General features: G+C 38.1%; 1 protein-coding gene across 2 annotated transcripts in view; it reads left to right on the forward strand.

The window, feature by feature from the left end:
* LOC145296660 (beta-1,3-galactosyltransferase 1-like) overlaps window positions 1-25,367 on the forward strand; it is a 165,543-nt gene that overhangs the window by 112,547 nt on the left and 27,629 nt on the right. Inside the window, exon 1 of one of the 2 annotated variants that reach the window (XM_080142598.1) lies at window positions 8,852-8,989. The exons of the other annotated variant lie outside the window; for it this stretch is intronic. The gene's annotated coding sequence lies outside the window, so the exon portion shown is untranslated. Of the gene's footprint in view, window positions 1-8,851; window positions 8,990-25,367 lie in introns of those variants that run through there. 2 annotated transcript variants of the gene reach the window in all.

The raw sequence follows: 25,367 nt of genomic DNA on the forward strand, positions 1-25,367 counted from the left end.
GGAGATGCTGCACTTAAGATAATTTGTACCAGTCAATGGAGGGAAACCATCTCTACTGGGACAATTATTATTTTTGGTAACTAGAGTGCCCCCTTTTTGCCTATTTTAGGGGAGCTGGTTTTTATCCCACATTAAAAACGGCCTTTTGCCTAATTTACTTTAGTGGGGAAATAAATAAATACAATAAATAAAATACATAGAAAAAAAACTTTATTTTTTTTCCTGGCCTTTTTGGCCAAGATTAAAGTGCAGTATCTGTTCTCATGCTTTACTTAAGTTAATTCGTCCTTGGTCATTGTAGGAGAACCCCTACATACTGGGACAATTAGTATTTTTTGGATACTGCCAGCGTTCCCCCTTTGGACCATTTTTATAGAGGAGCTTCCCCCCTCCCTATTAAAAAACACCTTGTGTCACATTTGCTTTGGTGGGAAACAAATAAATATGTAAATAAATAGAAAAAGAAGTTTTTAATAGGAATATCAATACACAGAAAAAAAAGCAAATTTATAGGAGCATAGGAGTATAGATATGCTTAAAGACAGAGGAACAAACAGAGACGGACGAGTTAGGAGAGGTGCAATAAAAGCTATTAACATCGTCACTGGTCTGGAAATTAATTTTTTGAGAAAAGCGATAACTTCCCTGACAACATATTCTAATGACTGTTTTAGGTGATTAAAGTTAACCTATAACGAGATTCAGAAGAGAAAGAAAACAGACAGAAAGAAGAGGGTGAGAAATAAGGAAAGGTCGGATAGTAAAGAGAGAGAGGGGGAGAGACAAAAAAGAAAAGTTTAACTAGATTCTTTTTAACATCGGTGTGTCAACGGCTTAAAAAACGTAACTACATAGGAACGTTGTTTTAAAGTGTCGATAATGTAAACACGATTTTTTTCTCGCATTTTCATTATTTTTGTATGCTGTAAAAAATTTTTCAAAAATATTCAGCAGTTTATTTGAAGCTTTTTCTTTTAAATGGTAAAAAAAAAGTTAGCATGATAATATCAAATTAAATTACAATTGCATCATGTTACGTATAAAGGGAGAATTAAACCTGTAGGGGCGCGTTGAAGGTACCTACTAAACAATCATTAATTTGTATGGATGGAACTATGTATCAGTGTGTAGAATTCTTCTGACTGCTCGATCAGATAATCCCAAGGCCAAAGCATGTTTTCGAGCGGGACGTGTAGAAAACTGCTTAACAGAAAGTCTACAGCTCGAATACTCTGGCGTTCGAGCGCTTCTAGGCATCCAGATGGCTTTTCTTTTAAATGCCGAACTTATAGCTATAAAAATGTGCAACCCAGAGCTGTATTGATTTTCTACCTGGAACAGCATCGTGCGGTCCTAACCTGTAATGAACTCGGAAAGCATTTTCTGTTACAGTTACAGATTCATTATTCTCCAAAAACTTGTCTACAGTAAAAGCACGATGTGCACCAGGCCAAACCATATTATTTGATAATTTAGATGTAAGTTAGTGGGACATGGATCAAACTTTTTAATTTGATATGAGCCCAAAACAATAAATATTAAGTGGCTAAAATTGGGGTCAAAGTTTTTAAAAAAAATTACCTCTGCGGTCTCTACCAAATTACTGAGCCAATTTTTGGTCTAAACATTTGCAATTTTAAATAAGGTGTATTCAGACATAGAGCAAGTTTTTTTTTTTTTTTCGCCAAATTGCATATTGTAAACGACAGTTAAACACGGGAATGGAGGGATAATGGTATGAGAAACTTTTACTGCAGCAGGCATTGGGGAACTTATTAGATGTGAGAAGTCAATCAATGCAAAGGAATACATTCGAATATTAGAAACAGCACTGTTACTAAGTATCCAAAAGTTGGGAATATCCCAGAACATTATTTTTCAATACGATAATGCCCATGCACACACAGGTAAACTCACAAAATAATGGTTTTCTGATAATTCAATTAATGTGATATTTTGGCCATATTAATATGTCCATTATGTACGTTTTGTGTCTTGGAATTGCCTATTTCCTCCTTAGTCAATATCATGTGTCAGCTCAATTCGAGGAGCAGTAAGAATTCTGACATCCGACTCTGAGTTCATTTAAGGTTAGAAAATGTTATAAGTGAAATTTCCTGTGATCAACTTTTAGCCGTAAAAACATATTTCTCTGGTTTCAACCAATATCTATTTTGACATGAAATAAAATATATATATTTATCATCTTCTCTATCGTAATTGGGTTATCTGGCGTCACCCGGGAATACAAAGCTACCTCAGCGTATTTCTAACGCTCCTCAATGGAGGATTACGTTACATACGGGAAAACTTTAAAATAGCTTAAAGGAAAAAAAACTTGTGTTCCAATTATGTTGGCATTTTGTAAAATTATTTATTTAGCTTGACTAAAAGATTTTATATAAAAATGTTTTGTGTTGTTGTTAACTAGTCTTAATCCTTATAGCGAGATATGATGTGCGTGAGTTTTCCGCAAATTAAACGAACCCCTGATGCTGTAGTTTTGTAACCGTTTATTTTTTTTACTCACGTTCACTTAAAACAAGGCATATCGCCCCTTGTACGGAAGGGGCTATTAATTGGGACCTTGCCTAAGAAAGACTAATATGTTGGTTTACGTAACATTTGAACTTCTGCATATCAGTACACTTAGAGAAGCAAATAGCAGGAAGGGAATATCAAAGTCTAGTTGTTTGAAGGAAGAAACTATTAAAGTAGAAAGTTTTCTGGCATGAAGTTTGTCGGGGATATATATATCAAGGCGGTACAAATGTAAGGAGTTCATCAGAACACATTTCATTAAAATACTTATAAAACAGGAACAGCAAAGCAACATTGCGGCGATGGGACAGGGGTTAAAGCCTAGTTGACAAATCGGGACCTATTAGATTGAAGACTATTTCTTGGACTCTATCCAAAAGGGAGAGACTTGTGGCAGATGCACCAATTAACATGTGGCAACAATACTCCAGGCATGGGCAAATTGTGGAGGATCAATTCAAATTTCACAGTAAAAACGTTTACAAAATTGCGAAAATGTTTGCATCACTTAAACATTTATGTCAATATAATAAAAATGATGTCTTTTTATTTGCTTAATGTTACTAACAAAGTACAGAACAAGCTTAGAAATTTAGTGAGTAATGCCATTTCCGCCTCTTTACTACCTCTTTCTCACAGAGGAAACGTGGCGAATCTATCTGATTCATCGTTATTTTTTTACGGCAAGTCCAATCCATATACCTTAGTAAAACATTCGCAACAAACACTCGTCTAGCTTCAACAACTATAAAAACTTTACCTTACTCTCTAACTGTGCTTTAAACTAAGCGAAAATTCACTGCACAAAGTTTCTTTCCAAAAACAAAATACAGCGAGTCTGCTTTCCAGCTGAATACAACACGGTCGTTTTCAAGTGCAATGTAAAGAAATTGTTGTCGAGCTGTCCTGTTAGATAATCAAGTTATGCTCGATTTTCACGCTTACCGATAATCACTGAAATGTTTATCCTTATCCTTGAGTGGTATCTGGTCATTGATAAGCGAAGACTTCCTAGTAAAAATAAAGAATTATCAAAACCCAACAACCACCTTCGTATTAGGTGAACTTATTATATAATATGTGATTGTTCCTATTTACTTGCCTCCCCACGAGGACATAGTTAGACACAAGCTTTACTTTTAATGTGCCGAAAATCCATCTTTCCAAAAAGGGGCACTCTAAACAGGAAAAAAATAAAAATTGCCTCAGTCATGGAAGATTTCTCCTTTATGACTGAGGACAGAAAAGGTGAAGTGTAGCATTAGAACAGATACTACACTGATCTATTTTTTATAGTTTATTGCATGAAATTTACATATTAAGTTATGACAAAATATGAAAATTAGCATACACAAAACTTAGCATGAAACTTATAAGATATTTGGCAAGGGAATAGAGTCTTTCTAAAACGTCTATAAAACTGAAGAATATTCTTGGCTGGCACTGTTCACCATAGTACCGCATTCACACCGAAGCGTAAAACCCAGTTAATAAATTTCTCAAACGTTTAAAAAAAATATGTACATGCGTGCGTTCCTATATATATATATATATATATATATATATATATATATATGTGTGTGTGTGTGTGTGTGTGTGTGTGTGTGTGTGTGTGTGTGTGTGTGTGTGTGTGTGTGTGTATGTGTGTTTGTGTGTGTATGTGTGTGTGTGTGTTTTATTTTTTAATTAACGTTTTATCTGTTTGGTTACATATGTTTCGGATGTTGGACCATGTTTACTATCCAGCAGCCTCGTCAGACCTTACAGAAATAGTTGTTAGTATTTGGAAGAAGTATTTTAGAAGAAATACCAAAAAAATTAGAGGGTAGGAGATAATAAGGGGGAGGGAGATGGGTATCGACAATATTTCAGTTTTGAAGGGTAAAATACATTAGATTGTATTGTGTGTGGGGGGTAGCAGATTCAGGTAGGCGTGGATGAAGATATATTGATATAGAGAGGGGGAGGTGGAAAGTGGATGGTAAAGAAAAAATAGGGGCGCTAATGGGAGGAGGTGGTAAGAAGAGGAAGAGGCGAGTAGTTTCAATTTTTAGGTTTTAAATTTTGACTGCTTTTTGCTTGTTCAGCCATGTGTATGAAGTAGATGAGAAAGAGGGAGGGAGAGAGAGAGAGAGAGAGAGAAAAAGGGTTTTTAGGTGTCATGTGTTTTACAAGTACAAGATTCCATTTAAAAATTTCGTAGTCGACTTGTTCATCTCAGTTGACAATGAGTTGTTTTTAGTTTGTTAAGAGTTAATACATACGTTAACGCACGCGCAAATACGCATACACACATACATATGTACATTTCTACACATCCGTACATACACGCATATATAAACGATGTATATGCAGACATACCTGTATTTATATACCGACATACACGCACATACAAACAAATCCTATACGCATATACATACTCACATATATACATAGACACATATACATATATATACATCTACATATATACATATACGTGGAGATATAGATATCCAGTAAGAAGTAGATGTACGTATATATACATACATACACACACATGTACCCATATACACGTATACACAATTACATAAATATACATATTTATAAAGATATAAATCTACAGACATATATAGACATATATAAGTATACATATATACACAGACACGTGTATATTTATACCAAGTAAATAAAGTAAAGTTAGGATAAATAAATAATAATAAATAGATAAGTAAATATATGGGTGTAGTTAATAACGCGAGGTTAGGTAAACGCAACGTTAGGTTCATATATATATATATATATATATATATATATATATATATATATATATATGGGATGGGCTCCTAACATGGTGCTTTGGGCAGTGGTTATGTTTAACTTTAGTTTCAGTGTTAAGTGTATTGTGGATACAGGCATATACAAATAGCTGCATATAAACTCAGATATAACCATACCTATATACATACGTTCAGCCATGCATACCCATAGATACACATATATTTATGCACACATTAACACCCAGATGTACGCAAACACATACATGTGCACATAGATATAGATATACCAATATACATTCATGCATATATACAGGACGCATGAGCACATACATTCATACACGCGCACTTAGAAACATATACATAAACACACATAAGGATATATATATAGACCCAACCATGCCCACACATACACACACATATACATATGAAGATACATGTACTGATCTCCAGTAAGATGTAGACGTACATACACATACATACATATGTGCATACATACATGTACCCATATACACGTATATACAATTATATAAATATACATATTCATAAAAGTATAAATATACACACATATATATATATATAGAGAGAGAGAGAGAGATGTGTATATTTATACTAAGTAAGTAAAGTAAAGTTAGGGTAGATAAATAAATAAACAAGTGATAAATAAATAAGCGGGTGTAGTTAATAATGCGAGGTTAGGTACATGTATTGTAAGATATGTTCTAAATACATGTTGTTGGTTTAATATATAGAGGTCTTATTGATTTGATTTGCTTATTGGGTAGGGATTAATTTATATTATCTAAGAAAGAAAAAATAAAATGGGTATAAAGGTTTAAAGGTTAAAGATTAACTTCATATATAGGGTTTGGGCTCCTAACATGGTGCTCTCGGCAGTGGTTATGCTTAACTTCATTTTCTGAGTCAAGTGGATTGTTGATATAGGCATATATACACATACAAACATATATATGCATATAAATCCAGATATAGCTACACCTGCATACATACGTTCACCCTGCATATATATAGATACACACATGCATACAGACACTAACATCCAGATGCAGGCATAGACATAATGCGCACATAGACATAGATATACAAATATATATACTCATGTATATACACACGAACTATGAGCACATATATCCATGCACACGTATATAGAAAGATATACATAAACACACATAGGGATATACATATAGATCCAATTATGCCCGCACATACACATACACATACATATACACATGAAGATACATGCACACATACAGACAAATAAGTAGGTGTGTTAAAGATAATAGTATTTCTGTTATATCTACAAAACGTACATATATATACATACAGATATCCATAAAGTTTGCAAAATATGTACACCCATATAAATGAGATGAGTTTTAGTAGTAATTAGTAAGTGAGTGGGGGTAGAAGGATTCATGGGTAGACGAATGTGGAGATGGGTAAGGTAATATCGGATATGGGGAGGGTGGAGTAAGGGGATTTGGCTGTGTTGATGTTACAGTAATTGGGTGTATGTGGATGTATTGTGTGTATTATTCAGCGGATCCAAAAGGATGTTGTCTATGGGAGGTTTCAGGAGGGTGTATAATTGCTAAGGAGGTGGAATTTGTAATGCCGGCAGTTTATGGTGGTTTCATGTTTCCTATTTAGTAATTTGTCTCTATCTTTAAAACTGAATATAAAAAGGTTTTCGTTCAGGCAGAGGAGGCATGAAGAGATTTACGTACGTTAGATTTTTTAAGGATTTCCCACTTAATGGTTGATGTAAGGTTATTTTAATTAGATCTAGATATTGGGAGGTTAGTGAGGTTTTGTTAGGGTGGTTGGGGTTTTTGAAGGAGCATTTATGTACTCTAAACCTATCTTTAAAGGAGGTGCCTGCTAAGCCAATATAGTATTTTTTGTCGTTTGGGTTTTCTTCAGGGGCAATTGTGGCTTTATAGACTACTTCTGTTTGTAGGCATTGTTAATTAAGTCTGCATTGGGATTTGTTGGTGTAGTTACAATTATTTCTGCTAGTGTTATTTGTGTTTTTATCTTTGTTAAGTATTTTCCTATTGTGTTTCTTGATTATATGTTCTAGGTTATCAGTACAGCTGTAGCTACGCTTAATTGTGTTTTTATTAAATATTTTGTGTAGTGTATGATTGGGTGGAAAATGGTTGTTTATTAGTTGAAAGAATTTTTTGCTTAGTTACGTTTTAACCATTATATTGAAGGAGGGTTGAACCAAATAATTTTTTTACCCCATTTTTCTTGTTTGGGGCATAAGATGGATTAGGTTCAATGTAATTAAAGATAGTGTTTTGGTGCCCACTTTCTTTAAGGGCATTTTCATAAAATGTTTTATGTTTATTGAATATTTCAAGTTTAGAGGAATTAGTACTAAGTCTTTTTTCGATAGATGTAGGGGCATGTTTAATGATATGTTTTAGGTGGTTAGATAGTGAGTGTATATAGGATGGGTAAGTATTGTCTTTAGTGTAAGGTTCATATGAGTTATTCGAGAGGTTAAGAGTAATATCGAGAAAGTTAACAGTTTTTGCGTAAGACTTAATGTCCAGTTTTAGACCTATTCTGTTCATTTCTTTAGCAAAGTTTTTTTTTTTCAATTTTTCGCATTTAGAGCCATTTGAAATTTTCAACTACGATACGGCCATCGTCACTATATAGTTCTATGTTTTTGTTATCTATAGTTTTCGTGAGATTATATAGAGTGAAGAGATCAACTAGGTCGGTTGCTGTTGAATCCAGAGATCCCATTAAGAGGTGAAATGATCCGGGTTGGTTCTTCTTAGTCCATTGAGTTCTTTTGATATTGAAGGATAGTAGCTTTTAATGTCCAACTGGATGAATGCGGCCTTGTTTTTGTTTTGGATATTATTGAACCATCTAATAGTGTCATTGGTGTTAATCCATTGGTTTAGTTCATATTTGGTTTTAATTTGTAAATTACTTCTCTCTAGTATTCCTTTACTTATTCTTCCTATATATATATATATATATAGAGAGAGAGAGAGAGAGAGAGAGAGAAAGAGAGAGAGTTTTGAATAAGATGGGCGGGAATTTCTCAAGAGCACTTTCGGCTATCATATATATATAATAAAAACAGGAAAAAGTTCATTGGAAGAAGTCTTTGATTTTGATAAAAAGTTCGTAGTGGGCAGAGCTAAGAAACACCCAAAAGTAAAATGCCTATTGGGGTGGGTTAGTATGGTCCCTGTCAACCCTATTAAATCGCCCATTGTTTTCGGTTCCTGGAAAACAAGTAGGACGGTCCCTAGTTGGGAGAGGGTGATTTCTATATTAACAAAAACAAAGCAGGAACGGGATCTCATTATGTTCCCTCGTAGACCTTTTTGTCACTATTTTGTCTACTGCTAGGATGGTCAGAAAAAAAAAACATTCTTTCCTCCCCGTGCTGTCTATAACGTATGTTGCATCAAGGAAATGCAAGCGCTCGACATCGATGCGGACCATTAACAATTTGACATCCTCCATTAATTCCCGAAGTCGGCTGCAATAAAAAAAAAAGGTGTGCTCGTCTGTCTATTAATAGTACTTGAATTCAACAAAGCGTATAGTTTTAGCTGCATTAAACGTTGTAGTAATTATAATAGTTATAGCAGTGAGGTTATCGCATTTATATTGGGCATATAAGACATGCACTGAAGGTAAGTTTTTTTTCCTTACATTTTCACTATATTTAATGTGTCTATGTATATAAATACATATAATGTATATATATGTATATAATTTTATTACTTTATTTATTTATCTATACTCCTATAAATTCGTTTTTCTTTTGTGTGCATTGATATTAATATTAAAAACCCTCTTTTCTATTTATTAGAATCTATTTGCTTTCCCACAAGGCAAAATGTGCCACGATCTCGATTTCAAAGTGGGGATACACTAGCTACCCGAAAAAAAGGAAAAGTGTCACTCTGGTTGGGTCCAAAAATAGTAATTGTCCCAGTATATAGAGTTTCCCCTCCATTGACTGGGACAAATTACCTTAAGTGCAGCATCCGTAGAAAAGATGTTACACTTGATCCCGGCCCGAAGGCCAAGAACAATAGGGTATTTATTTACTCCTCCACCGAGCAAATTAGGCATAAGCCCGATTTTAAATGTGAGCAGTGGAGAGGAAATGGGAACAAAATCCCGGGTAGTAGGGGAGCTGGATAGTGAAAATGTGTATGAAGGGGTCCCCCTACATTAACCAAGGTCTTATATGTAGGGATTGCCCTCACATATGGTCTTTGCTTGCAGTATCTGCCGGAACAGATACTACACTTTGATCTCGGCCCGAAGGCCAAGAACAACAGGGTGTTTATTTGTTCCCCCACCGAGCAAATTAGGCACAATACCGATTTTTAATGTGAAGAGTGAAAGAGAAATGGAGACCAGCTCCCCGGGGAGTAGGGGAGCTGGATACTGACAATTGGTATGAAGGGCTGTCCCTACATTGACCAAGGTCTTATATGTGGGTTTTCCCCCACATGTGGTCTTTGCTTGCAATATCTGCAGGAACAGATACTACACTTTCATCCCGGCCCGAAGGCCATGTATTTATTAGCTCCCCCACGAGAAAATTAGACACAAGGCCAATTTTTAATGTGAGGAGTGAGGGGGAAACGGGGACCAACTCCCCGGGGAGTAGGGGAGCTGGATACTGACAATTGGTATGAAGGGCTGCCCCTACATTGACCAAGGTCTTATCTGTGGGGTCGCCCCCACATAGGGTCTTTGCTTGCAGTATCTGTTCCAGCAGATACTACCTTTTGATCCTGGCTCGAAGCCAGGAACAACAGAAAAAATGCAACCATCATTTCTAGTTATTTAAATATTTATTAAAGAAGAAAATTCACAGATTTTACAATTTTTTTTTAATGAAAATTATATAAAATATGTAGATATATCTTTTTCAATGTGGTATGAGGCTAAAAAGGGTGTAGGGGGAAAATTGGGGTCGAGGGTCGTCCACTTGGTCTATTCCCTATAAGTAGTTGCAGTCACCACAATACCGCATTCACTCTTAAAACCACAGATGACATGAACAATATTTACAAGCGTTTTACAAAGACGTTTTTCTTCTTTTTTTTTTTGCAATGACATTTTTTTTATGATTTTATTTACAATGAAACAATGAAGGTGATGCGTATGATATATGAAGGATGAAATTGTGATGCGTATGATATATGCGAGTGATGGGCGGGGGTAATGAGAGCCTTAAAAAACCCCAAAATAAAGAAAAATAACTAATAAAAAGTAAATAAAACGTTAAGCAATGAATGTGTTAATGCGGACCCACCCTTACCTATTTAATTTTGAAATGCTTTCTGTTTTCCGGTATAAGCCGAAAACAAGGGAGCACTTCCTAAGAGGGAATGGGCACAACTACGGATAAAATAGGAGGGGGCATGGGCATATTCGGTGACCTCCAAGAAAAACACCATTGGGACGGGTTTGGAGTAAAATAAATTAATCAGGACTGGGCTTCTTTGGAGGTATTCTAACACCTAAAATAAAGATTGGGGACATGGAGCTCATTTATACCAACTAGCTAAAGGACTGATCCACTACGGGATAGTCTTGATCTGCTCTGGGGATTGCTTTTTCGGTCGGCGTGTGCAATGCCTAGGCAGGGAACACGTATTCAAGCCTGTTTCGCACGAACGCACATAAACTAGCGGTGTGAATCCACCTCCTACTAAACTCTGAGCGAGATAACCTCCTTCTATCGCATCTGATTTTGATTTTAGGTTAATGTTTAAAATATAAAATCTGATCCCGATGAGAAGGCAGCCCCCCACGCCCTATCTCTATGCGTGAAATCCACACTACTAGTCTAGCTATGGCCAAGGTCGCTAGGAACACCATTCGTTCCTCCCTAGGCCACAAGGGATCTGCGTTGTAGACTACGGATGCTAAATCCAGGATCGTCACCTGATCAGGGACGATGCAAGCCGTGACCTCACTGACATTCTCCCAGAATTCACGGAGCTCGGAACAAGTAAAAAATGTGTGCTCTACAGTTTCTAAGCCATCTCCCTCGCACCATGGACAAAAAGGACTAAACATCCTACCAATTCCGAACAGTATGTCATTGAGGTGTAAAGCGTTTCTACCCAATCGCCAGGTCAGGGAAATTTCGGAATTGTTAAAATAACCCCGGCCTGGCGACCAATTCCATAGAGTGCGGACCTCCCCCTCCGACAGCTGCAGCCACTCCCCAAGCGCGCCCGAAGCGGTTCCCACCACTAAATTTGTATTTATTTGCTTCTCCACAAAAACAAATTAGGCACAAGGCCTTTTTTAATGTGGGGTAAAAACCAGCTCTCCTAAAAGTAGGCAAAAAGGGGGTACTCTGGTTACCAAAAATAATAATTATCCCAGTATAGATGGTTTCCCCTTTATTGACTGGTACAAATTATCTTTAGTGGAGCATCTGCAGAACAGATACTACACTTTGATCTCGGCCCGAAGGCCAAGAACAACAGGGTATTTTATGCTCTCCCACCGAGCAAATTAGGTACAAGGTCGATTTTTTTATGTGAGGAGTGAAGGGTAAATGGGGACCACTCCCCGGGAAGTAGGGGAGCTGGATAGTGACAATTGGTATGAAGGGTTGCCCCTACATTGACCAAGGTTTTATATGCGGGGTTGGCTCCACATATGGTCTTTGCTTGCAGTATCTGCTGGAACAGATGGTATTTATTTGCTCCCCCACCGAGCAAATTAGGCACAAGGCCGATTTTTAATGTGAGGAGTGAAGGGAGGGGGAAGGGAAAAAGGGGACCAGCTCCCGAGAGGTGGGAAATGGGAGCTGGTTAATGGTCAGGCATGTGGGGTTGCCCCCCACATCTGGTCTTTGCTAGTCATAGCTAGTCATAGCTTGCAGTAGGTATTTATTTGCTCCCCCACCGAGCAAATTAGGCACAAGGCCGATTTTCATTGTAAGGAGTCAAGGGAGGGGGAAGGGAAAAAGGGGACCAGCTCCCGAGAGGAGGGAAATGGGAGCTGGTTAAAGGTCAAGCATGTGGGGTTGCCCCCACATCTGGTCTTTGCTATTCATAGCTAGTCCTAGCTAGTCATAGCTTGCAGTATCTGCCGGAACAGATGGTATTTATTTGCTCCCCCACCGAGCAAATTAGGCACAAGGCCGATTTTTAATGTGAGGAGTGAAGGGAGGGGGAAGGGAAAAAGGGGACCAGCTCCCAAGAGGTGGGAAATGGGAGCTGGTTAAAGGTCAGGCATGTGGGGTTGCCCCCACATCTGGTCTTTGCTAGTCATAGCTAGTCATAGCTTGCAGTATCTGCCGGAACAGATGGTATTTATTTGCTCCCCCACCGAGCAAATTAGGCACAAGGCCAATTTTTAATGTGAGGCGTGAAGGGAGGGGGAAGGGAAAAAGGGGACCAGCTCCCGAGAGGTAGGAAATGGGAGCTGGTTAAAGGTCAGGCATGTGGGGTTGCCCCCACATCTGGTCTTTGCTAGTCATAGCTAGTCATAGCTAGTCATAGCTAGCAGTATCTGCCGGAACAGATACTACACCTCGATCCCGGCCCGAAGGCCAAGAACAACAGAAAAAAGGCAAGCCTCTTTTCTTGTATTTATTTGCTTCCCCACCAAAAGCAAATTAGGCACAAGGCCGTTTTTAATGTGAGGTAAAAACCAGCTCCCCTAAAAGTAGGCAAAAAGGGGGCACTCTGGTTACCAAAAATAATAATTGTCCCAGTATAGAGGGTTTCCCCTCCATTGACTGGTACAAATTATCTTAAGTGCAGCATTTGCAGAACAGATACTACACCTCGATCCCGGCCCGAAGGCAAAGAACAACAGAAAAAAGGCAAGCCTCTTTTCTAGTTATTTAAAAAGAAAATACAATTTTCTTATACATGGGTTGTGGAATTGCATTCACTAGTAAAAGGTCTTGCTAATTTTCATATTCTTTTAAACATTCATTTTAATTCCCTATTACTTGCTTCGGTTTTCTCATGGTTTAATCATCTTTAATTAACTATTGCGTGTAATTATATTCATGCAAATATTCTACATGATTTTTCCTTGCATAATATTTTCGTAAAAAGTCTATAGTAAACGCAAAATCCTTTCCATATATATTTATGTATACGTATATATTTTTGTTTAACAATTTTTTTCCTACCAAACTCCTCCTAGAGGTTTTGGTCTACAGATATAAAACTTCATATATAAGGTATTGTAATCGATGCAAAAACATTTATATTTGGGTTTTAGCCGGGAAAAATCGGTGCAAAAGTGTGAAAATTAAAAAAAAGAAATTTGCCAGGTGAAGGTCAAACGCCGGCATCACGAATGCAGAACGTAGGAGTTATTGGTTCGTGTTTTTATTTTTAGCCTTGCAGTAAACATGTTTTCACGCCGCCATCCATTGACGACAGAGGCTAAATAAATCGTGTGTTGAACGTTTTTGTTTCGAATCTCGGTTAAAGAGTCAAAGTTCAACGATTTGACCTTTGCGAACACTACCAAACTCCTCCGACAATTTTGGGGCTAGACACTAGAAATTTTAGATATAGGTTCCTTTGACATAGATCTAACGTAATAATGTAATTCGAGATGAAAACAATAAATTTTAAGGGTTCATAGTAGAGATGAAAGTTTAAAAAATTGACCGTTTTTTGTTTGTTTTTTTTTGTTTGTTTCTTTGCGCAGCATACACCCCAAAAAAAAAAAACAGACAACGCCGGCCATACATGCTAGTGTATCTATAAAAGTGAACGTGTCTGTGTGTTTGTGTGTCTGTGTATATTTCCCTACGCAATAACTATGTCAATTTTTAGTCTACAGACTCGAAATTTGATATACAGGGTACAGACATTTGGGAAAATCTTGTTATCGGTTTTCGGCCAAAAACTTTGCTGTTAATGGGTCAAAGATCAACGATTTGACCTTTGAGAACTCTACTAAACTCCTCCGACAATTTTGGTCTACACACTTGAAATTTTAGATATAGGTTCTTTGGACATGGATCTAACGTAATAACTTGACGTTTATCCCAAAACAATAAATTTTAAGGGGTCATAATAAAGGTAGAATTTTAAAAAATTGACCTTTTTTCGTTTTGTTTTTTTTTTTTTGCTCAGCATACACCTCTAAACACACGCGCAACGCTGGGCCGAAATGCTAGTATATCTATAAAAGTGAACGTGTGTGTATGTGTGTGTGTGTGTACATTTCCCTACGTAATAACTCCGTCAATTTTAAGTCTACAAAAGTCAATTTTAAGTCTACAGACTCGAACTTTGTAACTACAGGGTACTGAGATTTGGGAAAATCTACGATATCGGTTTTCGGCCAGACATTTATTTATTAAGTGTTCAAATTTCAACAATTTGACCTTTGAATGATCTTCTCCGACAATTTTGGGTCTAAACACTTGAAATTTTAGATATAGGTTCTTTGGACATGGATCTAACGTAATAATGTAATTCGAGATGAAAACAATAAATTTTAAGGGGTAATAATAGGGGTCAAATTTAAAAACTTAACCGTTTTTTTTTGCGTTTTTTTTTTGTTGTTTTTTGCAGCATACACCTCCAAACACCCGGAAAACTCCGGACATCCATGCTAGTATATCTATAAAAGTGAACGTGTCTGTGTGTCTGTGTGTCTGTCTGTGTGTCTGTGTACATTTCCCTACGTAATAACTCTGACAATTTTAAGCCTACAGACTCGAAATTTGATATACAGGGTACTGGAGTTTGGAAAAATCTTCTGATCGATTTTCGGTTAGGAATTTGGCTGTCAAGGGGTCAATGGTCAACGATTTGACCTTTGAGAACTCTACCAAACTCCTCCGACAATTTTGGGTCTAAACACTTGAAATTTTAGATATAGGTTGCTTGGACATTGATCTAACTTGAGTTGAGCCCAAAACAACAAATTTTAATGGGTCATAATAGGGGTCAAAGTTTTAAAAAATTTAGCTCTGCGGTCTCTACCTTATTACTCAGACAATTTCTGGTCTAAACATTTGAAATTTTACATAAAAGGTATTCAGAGATAGGGCAAGCTTTTTCATCGGTTTGGGTCGAAAATTTTTAGTCACCAATATATAAATGCATGTATGTATATATGTTTGAATGTCTGCCTAAAACTCTCCACAGAGGCGACCTATTTTACCAAGATCAGTATCGTTTTGAAGATTGACATTTCAGACGACAAATATCGAAAAATTTGCTAAAACATTAATATCTTCACCTTCAACTGGGCACTTTTCTACAGGGGATCGTCGATTTTTTCGTCGATATTTTTTAAAGATATCTTCTCCTTTCGATTGTGTAGCCTTAATGTAAACATAAGTCACTTCACGTTTTGCGGTGGTCGTAACCACAAAGACGTCACGGGTGTTTCTTCGTCCTTTTCCTCCTTTGCGGTACGGGTTCGAGCCTGCCTTTCTATAACCGCTTTTTTTTTCTCAACATACACATTTAAACACCCGGGCAACGCCAGGCTGAAATGCTAGTATATCTATAAAAGTGAACGTGTCGGTGTGTCTGCCTGTGTATATTACCTACCAAGTCTAAATACTTGAAATTTTAGATATCGGTTCCTTGGACATGGAGCTAACTTACTAACTTGATTCGAGCTCAAATAAAGAAAGGTTTAGAGGTCATAATTGGGGTCAAAGCTTTAAAAATTTACATTTATTTTTATTTTTTTTTTCTCGGCATACACCTCCAAACACTCAGGAAACCCCGGGCACTCATGCTAGTGTATCTATATGAACATATCTGCGTATCTGTGTGTCTGTGTGTCAGTGTACATTTCCCTACGTAATAACTCTGTCTATTTTAGTCTTACAGACTCGAAATTTGATATACAGAGTACGGAGATTCGGGAAAATCTTTGTGATGGGTTTCCGGCCATAAATTTGGCCGTTAAGGGGTCAAAGTTCAACGATTTGACCTTTGAGAACTCTACCAAACTTCTCCGTCAATTTTTGGTCTAGACACTTGAAATTTTAGATTTAGATAACTTAGATATGGATCTAACTTAATAACTTGACTTTAGCCCAAAACAATAAATTTTAAGGGGTCATAATAGTGTTATGTAATGAATGGCTGGAACCATCATACATAACTGAAAAGAAAAAAACTTTAATAAAAAGATTTAAAAGGGTGGGCATCGAATAATCGATTGTCTACCGGTTGAAAAGAGGAAGGGCTTACGTCATAAACAGAGAAATCGGACGACGATTTTTTTGTTTACAAAACAAATAAACGTGACATTCCTCGTAAGCTCTGGAATTACAGATATTGGCATGAGTGGGTAATTCACGTGTCGCTGCGTTGAATACAAAATCGAATGATTTTCTGAGGTCAAAACGTGACTTAAGAACACATGTATCAACCGATTGACAGGACGCGTGGATAGAAAAAACAAAGCGACAAAATGCCAATAAAAACGGTGAATCAGCAGAGCAGAGCAGATAGAGCAGAGAGAGAGGAGACACAAGGGACAGAACGTCGCTGAAGACCGGATCGTTGAAACGTCATTTTCCCTCCTCAGAGCACTGTGAGAAAACTGTTTACTAATCGCTGTGAACTTCAGAACCACCAAAAGAAAAAAAGACGATCTGTTTTAAATTGTAACTATATTGTAAAATATAATTTTATACAAAAACAAACACAATTGTGACTTACGTCTTTTAATGCATGTTTTTAAGTTACAGCTGATCGTTCTAAGTCGTCAACCGCTTTGTTTTCAGGTTTAACGTTGTTATGACATTTTTGACAATTGACGAGAGGCAAGATAAGGAAAAAGTGCCAGTCTAGGGTGAGATAACTAACTAGTCTTAACTCGTTGTCATCACAACCGCTTAGTAAACAAGTGAACCTACGGACGATCGACGTAACTAAAACTGCTATGTATCGCAGCCAGGGAGTCCTACGCACTATTACGATTTCCCAACCTGGGAGCCACACCATAATACAACATAGTATTAATTGGTGCCTTGATGACCAGTTCACTCCGCAAGAGTGATAAGTAAGAACTTTTTAACAAAAACAAAACTAAACAAAAAGAACTCTTACACAAAAAGAACTTGGTTACCACATACACAACAACAAAGAAGAAAAAAAAAACACAACGTGAATCAATCGACGAAGAGAAACGCGAACGCAGAAGCAAGAAAAAGAAGAAGAAAGAACACTGGACCTGAGGAAAAGCAAAGGTTAGTTGATTTTTTCAATATTTTTCTAAACCTCGGCTCTTAAAAAAGTTTTATTAAAAAAAAAAAAAAAAAAAAAAAAAAAAAAAGTTATATATATTTCTTTTCTTTCTTCTTTCTCTCTTGTATAATTTTGAAAAAAATGGAACAGCAGTTTTTCACGGATTTCGCTCAGATCCTAGGGGCTGAACTACACAATGTAGGGAAGGCCATTTCGAACTCTCTGAGGGGGGAGGCGTTGTTATCAAAAATAAAACCATTAGACACTAGACGATCGCAGGAATACAGAAGATGGCTAAATGATATAGATAAATACACTAGAATAGTTAGCCAAACAGAGGAAGAAAAATGCCAATTAGCGTTAATTACGACGGCTGGCCAAATAGGACAGTTTGTTTCAGGACTACTAGCCAACAATGAGAGTGTGGCATGGGTAGACTTGAAGCGAGCTCTAGATAATTATTTTGGAGTCCAGGCAGATCCTACCAAGTTTGTTAGGGAGTTAGCAAATATTAAGCAGGGTAGAAGCGAAACTGTGCAGGACTACATGCAGAGGTTAGTGCACTTGGCTATAGGTTCGTATGGTAGTCTAGATACGAACAATGAAGTAATAAAAAGCCAAGTGATAGGTTTCTTCATCGAGGGGCTATATGACAGACAAGTCAAAATCGCTGTCATGAGGGAAGAACCATCGGACCTCAAGGTAGCCTATGAAAAGGCCCTAATCGATGAACGGTGGCAAACCCGCATAAGAGGCAATGACCGAGAAGAAAAACCTATGGAAATAAATTATAGTGGGCGCCAGAGGAATATAGAAGCGATAAGGAAAAAAAGATTCCCAGAGCCAGATAGGGGGCAGAGGAATTATAGAGGATTTAATAGGGGACCCGGCTTCAAGGCAAGAGAAACAGAGCGCCCTTGGCCGGAGATTAAGTGTTACAATTGCGGCAGAAAAGGCCATATAGCCAGGAACTACACCTTCCCTAAGTCGGGAAACGAGCAGACCCCACTCGCAAGACGCCCAGCGAGAGGAAGAGGGGTGAACAGTCAAAGATCGTAGGACATATGGGCGCCGCTAATTGCATCCCTATTAAGATAGAGAAAAATAAGTTTAGGGCTTTAGTAGATACTGGCGCCGAAATGTCTGTAATAAAAAGTACTGTATTAGAAAGTCTCAGAGAGAAGCCTGAGATAAAGAAAATAGAGATGAATTTAAGGACTGCAAACGGGTCACCTCTCATAGTGCAAGGAGTGGCGCGTTTACAAATTAAAGTAGGAAGCCAGTACATTCGACATGATTTTGTAGTGACGAAAAACCTTAAAAGGAACGTCATATTGGGCCGAGACTGGCTCAAGCAAAATAGTGTTAGAATGTACTTTGATTTAGGAGCAATCCGATTAGGCAGCGAGTACATAGCGCTGCAAGAGGAGGCTTATATTTCGAGTATAGTTAGATTAAGGCACGATGTCACCCTGAAACCGCAGCATTTACATGCGTGCACAGCTCGTGCCGAAATGAGAAATGGTCAGGGTTTAGATTACGAAGTAGTGCAGATAGATAAGGGCTTCCTAAGTGATCTAAGTGGTGTATCCGTAGCGAACACGGTAGTTAAAATTAAAGGTAGGAAAAGTTTTCCCTTGCTAATTATGAATAACACGAACCAGACAGTAAAATTAAAGAAAGGTTACAAGATAGGTAGATGTAGAAGAACAGAAGTAGTAATGGCAATATCAAAGCCAAATAAACAAAAGAAGTCGGGAAACAAAAGTAACCTCAACGGCATAAAAGTGCCGGAAGAAATGAGGAAAGTTTTAAATAAAGTCCTACAACGAAATACTGATTTATTCGTCACAGAGGATAGATATTTAGGCCGGACTGACACAGTAGAGATGAGGATAGATACAGGAAAAAACGATCCCATAAAGAAAAACCCGTATAGAACACCTCTCAAACAACGAGAAGAAGTTAATGTAGCACTAGAGGAAATGCTACAGGCAGGGGTGATAGAAAGGTCAAACAGTCCGTGGAGTTTCCCGATAGTTTTGGTAAAAAAGAAAGACGGAACAAAGAGGTTCTGTGTAGATTTTAGGGCCCTGAATAAGATAACAAAGAAGTATGCCCGAGCGCTACCAGTAATTGATGATATACTGGCCTCGCTTGGGTCAGCAAAATATTTCTCAAAGTTGGACTTGAAATCAGGGTATTGGCAGGTAAAGTTGAACGAAAAAGATAAAGAGAAAACTGCGTTCACCTGTCATAGAGGACTGTTCCAATTTAATGTAATGCCATTCGGACTTGCTAACGCTCCGGGAGTGTTTCAGGAGCTAATGTCCGTAGTGTTACAGGGACAGGAAGAATTCGCCGTGCCTTATTTGGATGATATTTTGATATTCTCCAAAACAAAGGAGGAACATGTTAGGCATATAGAAAAGGTGTTAGGTAGTTTACGTAGGCATAATTTAAGGTTAAAGGCGGCGAAGTGTGAGTTTTTCGGCAAGGAAGTGCAATATCTGGGATTCCGAGTAAGTGAGAAAGGTATCCAGCCGGAGGGGGACAAGGTTAAAGCAATTCAGGCAATTGCGACCCCAACCACTGTGAAGCAGGTTAGATCCTTTATAGGCATGACATCCTATTACAGGCGATTTATCAAGGATTTTTCTGTAATCGCCGAACCGTTAATTCGGTTAACTAGGAAGCATGCACGTTTCTGTTGGGACGATGCGTGTCAGTCTGCTTTTAATCGATTGAAATCGAAGCTTGCAGAGATGGTGATGCTGGCATACCCGGACACTAACAAAGGATACAGGTTATACACGGATGCCTCCGATTATGCGATCGGAGCAACCTTGTCTCAAATGGTCTACGACCCGGAGGAGGGTCGGGAGATAGAGAAACCCATTTATTTTCTATCTCATAAGTTGTCTGATACCCAGACTAGATGGTCAACAATAGAGAAAGAAGCATATGCGATTCACTATGCCTTAAACAAGTTGAATCACTACTTGCATAGTGCTACGTTCACCATCTACACGGATCACAGACCATTGGAGTACTTGCTGAAATCTCCGATACAGAATAGGAAGATACAGACGTGGGCATTAAGTATGGCTGGCTATGATTGCACCATACAGTACCTAAAAGGAAAAGATAACGTCTGTGCGGATCTCTTATCCCGTGCGGTAAATGCGAGTCGGGATGAAGACGATCCTCCAGTAGAAATAGATGATAGGAATTACACGGTGAGTGCGATAAACTCGAATCGTTTTGTCCAAGAGAGTTTGTATCGCATAAGGATGACGAAGGCTCACCGGTAGTAAGCGAGCGTCCTACACTATCAGGTTTGGATATGTGTAAAGAACAAGACGCCGATAGTCAGATCGTCGAATTAAAGAAACGGATGAGGAGCGGTAAAACGTCCAAGATGGAAGAAAAAAAGTACATCATAATGGACGATATCGTATATTATTTATCGCAACCCGACGACGATCCTTTAGTTAGATTATATATTCCGTCTCATTTGAGGATGAAGGTATTGAAACAATACCATGATGAGAATGGTCATATGGGTGTGGAGAAAACGTTCCACTCCATTAAACAGAAGTATTTCTGGCCTGGTTTGTTCAAGAAGGTAAACGAACACATAGGGAAGTGCGTCCCATGCCAGACCAGAAATTTGAAGAAGCAACCTCAAATGCAGGAGACCGACATGCCTTCTTTTCCTTTTGCTAAGATTGCATTGGATATTTCCGGACCCTATCCGAGGACTTTGTCAGGCAATCAATACATAGTCACGTTCATCGACATGTATAGTGGTTGGCCTGAGGCTTTCGCTGTACCTAATAAAAAGGCAGAGACAGTGGTGCATCTCTTAATTGAGGAAATATTTCCCAGATTTGGTGCACCATTGCAGTTACTTACGGATAACGGACCGGAGAACGTCAATGGGATCATGAAAAGGGCTTTAGAAGAGCTTAATGTTGATCACGTGACCACCTCATTTTACCACCCGCAAAGTAACGGGAAAATAGAAAGATTCCATAGGACGATGCATGACGTACTAGCAAAGAAAATAGGGGACAATGACCGTTCATGGGACATGTACTTGAACCAGATGCTGGCTGCTGTAAGGTTTCATGTCAGCGAAACAACAAAGTACTCCCCCTATTATTTGCTCTATAATAGAGACGTTGTCTTGCTGTTAGACAACATACTGAGGCCGCGTAGAATTTACTACGGGGAAGAGGATCATGAGATCGCTCTGCAGGACATGCATCGGACCTTTACATTAGTCAGGAACAATGTAAAGAGAGCTAGGAAGAAAATGATAGATAGGGCCAACGAGAAAACAAAAGCAGTCGATTTTCAAGTTGGCGACTTAGTTTATTATAAAAATAATAGAAAAAAGGGAAAGCTAGACGTAAGATGGTCTCCATATTACGTAATAATAGAGAAGACGGGGCCAGTCTCGTATAGAATTAGAAGTCAACTGACGGGGGCAGTAACAAAAGCCCATGGGGAACACCTTCGGAAAGCAGAACTGGAGGAATGGGATATCCCCAACAAGCAAGAGGGCTGTAGAAAAACAACCCTGTCAGCACCGGTAGAGGATAGTAGTTCAGATCAAGAATCCTCTAGTGGGGAGGAAGAAAATTATCCCCAACAGAGCAATCGCCATCAACGAGAATCCCCAAGTCAGGAAAACAGGGTCCCGTTGATGGAACGGAAAATAATCACGCGTAGCATGACGGCTGGAAGGGCTAAAGAAGTTGATGAAATATCGAAGGAAGATATATATAACTTAGTGCCCAGGTCGTGCAGAGTTGATTATGATAGTAGGGATCAGCCAACCGTAGCTAGGGTTAGCACGGGGGTTGGGAACTCAGGTTATAATCGAACTGCGGGTCGGGAGCGCGGAACAGGATGTTTGGATTGGTTAAGAAAATTACTCTGTTGATGTTAGGCAACATCCTTATCATAGGGAGTTCGGAGTTGCCACCAATATTTAGGATCCTGGCGTTCTGGTCGAAATTTTTGTACTATATGCTGCCCACATTTTAAACAAGTCATTAAAATGTAAGACTCGTATTTAGTTAATTAGTAATATTAATTAAAGAGCCGAGGTAGTGGAGAATATTGGACAAATCGACCACTTCGGTAAAATTGGTAAATTTGCAGCGTATATTTTGCTGTTAAGTGCGGCCGATGCACTTATACCGAAGAAGACCTTATGCTTTTCTTGTTGATGTTTATTTTTATTTTATTTTTTTTTTCTAAGTTAAACGAAAAAAAAAAATACAGTAAAAGAGATGAAAAAAAAAATTGTGACGTTAAAAAAAAACATTATTGGAAATGTCGATGGACCGATAGACGATTAAAAAAAAAAAAAATGGTTAATGGAGGGGTGTTATGTAATGAATGGCTGGAACCATCATACATAACTGAAAAGAAAAAAACTTTAATAAAAAGATTTAAAAGGGTGGGCATCGAATAATCGATTGTCTACCGGTTGAAAAGAGGAAGGGCTTACGTCATAAACAGAGAAATCGGACGACGATTTTTTTGTTTACAAAACAAATAAACGTGACATTCCTCGTAAGCTCTGGAATTACAGATATTGGCATGAGTGGGTAATTCACGTGTCGCTGCGTTGAAGACAAAATCGAATGATTTTCTGAGGTCAAAACGTGACTTAAGAACACATGTATCAACCGATTGACAGGACGCGTGGATAGAAAAAACAAAGCGACAAAATGCCAATAAAAACGGTGAATCAGCAGAGCAGAGCAGATAGAGCAGAGAGAGAGGAGACACAAGGGACAGAACGTCGCTGAAGACCGGATCGTTGAAACGTCATTTTCCCTCCTCAGAGCACTGTGAGAAAACTGTTTACTAATCGCTGTGAACTTCAGAACCACCAAAAGAAAAAAAGACGATCTGTTTTAAATTGTAACTATATTGTAAAATATAATTTTATACAAAAACAAACACAATTGTGACTTACGTCTTTTAATGCATGTTTTTAAGTTACAGCTGATCGTTCTAAGTCGTCAACCGCTTTGTTTTCAGGTTTAACGTTGTTATGACATTTTTGACAATTGACGAGAGGCAAGATAAGGAAAAAGTGCCAGTCTAGGGTGAGATAACTAACTAGTCTTAACTCGTTGTCATCACAACCGCTTAGTAAACAAGTGAACCTACGGACGATCGACGTAACTAAAACTGCTATGTACCGCAGCCAGGGAGTCCTACGCACTATTACGATTTCCCAACCTGGGAGCAACACCATAATACAACAATAGGGGTCAAATTTTAAGAAATTGATCGATTTTTTTTCTCAGCATACACCTCCAAACCCCTGAGCAACGACGGGCCGAAATGCTAGTATATCCATAAAATTGAACGTGTGTGTGTGTGTGTGTGTGTGTGTGTGTGTGTGTGTACATTTCCCTACGTAATAACTCTGGAAATTTTAAGTCTACAGACTCGAAATTTGACCTTTTAGAACTTTACCAAACGCCTCCGACAATGTGGGTCTAAACACTTGAAATTTTAGATATAGGGTCCTTCGATATGGATCTGACTTAATAACTTGATTTGAATCCAAAACAATAAAGGTTAAGGGATCATGATAGGGGTCAATTTAAAAAAAATTGACCTCACACCCGGGCAGCGCCGGGCACCCATGCTAGTATATCTATAAAAGTGAACGTGTCTGTGTATCTGTTTGTCTGTGTATCTGTGTGTATCTGTGTGTCTGTGTGTGGGCGTACATTTCCCTACACAATAACTCTCTCAATGTAATGTCTACAAACTCGAAACCTATATACAGGAACGGAGATTTGGGAAAATCTTCGGAGTCGTTATTCCGCCAGAAATTTGGCTGTTAAGGGGTCAAAGTTCAACGATTTGACCTTTGAGAACTCTGCTAAACTCATTCGACAATTTTCCGTCTAGACACTTGAAATTTTAAATATAGGTTCCTTGGACATGAATCTAACTTCATAACTTGATTTGAGCCTCTCCCCCAAAAAACTGGTCAAAGTTTAACAAATTGACCACTTTTTTTTTTCTCTTCTCAACATACACCTCCAAACATCTGGCCAACTCTGGGCTGAAACGCTAGTATATCTATAAAAAGCGAACGTGTCTGTGTGTATGTGTGTGTCTGTGTGTTTACATTACCATACGCAATAACTCTGTCAATTTTAAGTCTACAGACTCGAAATTAGATATACAAGGTACTGACATTTGGGACAATCTATGTGCTCGGTTTTCGGCCAGAAATTTGGCTGTTAAAGTGTCAAAGTTCAACGATTTGACTTTTGAGAACTCTACCAAACTAACCAATTTTTGGTCTAAACATTTGAAATTTTACATAGAGAGTATTAAGAAATAGGGCAAGCTTTTTCATCGGTTTGGATCGAAAATCTTAAGTTACCAATATACAAATGTGTGTATGTATGTATGTTTGCATGTCTGTTTAAAACTTTCCACTGAGGTGACGGATTTTACCATGATCAGTATCGTTTTGAAGATCGACCTTTCAGACGACAAATATCGAAAAACTGGCTAAAAGTATTAATATCTTCACCTTCAACTAGTCACTTTTCTACAGGGAGATCGTTTTTTTCGCCGATATTTTTTAAAGTAATCCTCTCCTTTAGATTGACTAGCCTTAATTTAAACATAACTCACTTCCGATTTGGCGGTGGTTGTAACCGCAAAGACGTCAGTTTTTTTCCTCGTTCTTTTCGTCCTTCTCGGTATGGGTTCGAGCCTGCCTTCCTACTACCACTTTTGTTTTTTTTTGGCTCAACATACACATCCA

Source organism: Euprymna scolopes, chromosome 17, assembly GCF_053919585.1.
Source record: "Euprymna scolopes isolate OS-2025 chromosome 17, ASM5391958v1, whole genome shotgun sequence".
NCBI classification, from domain to species: domain Eukaryota; kingdom Metazoa; phylum Mollusca; class Cephalopoda; order Sepiida; family Sepiolidae; genus Euprymna; species Euprymna scolopes.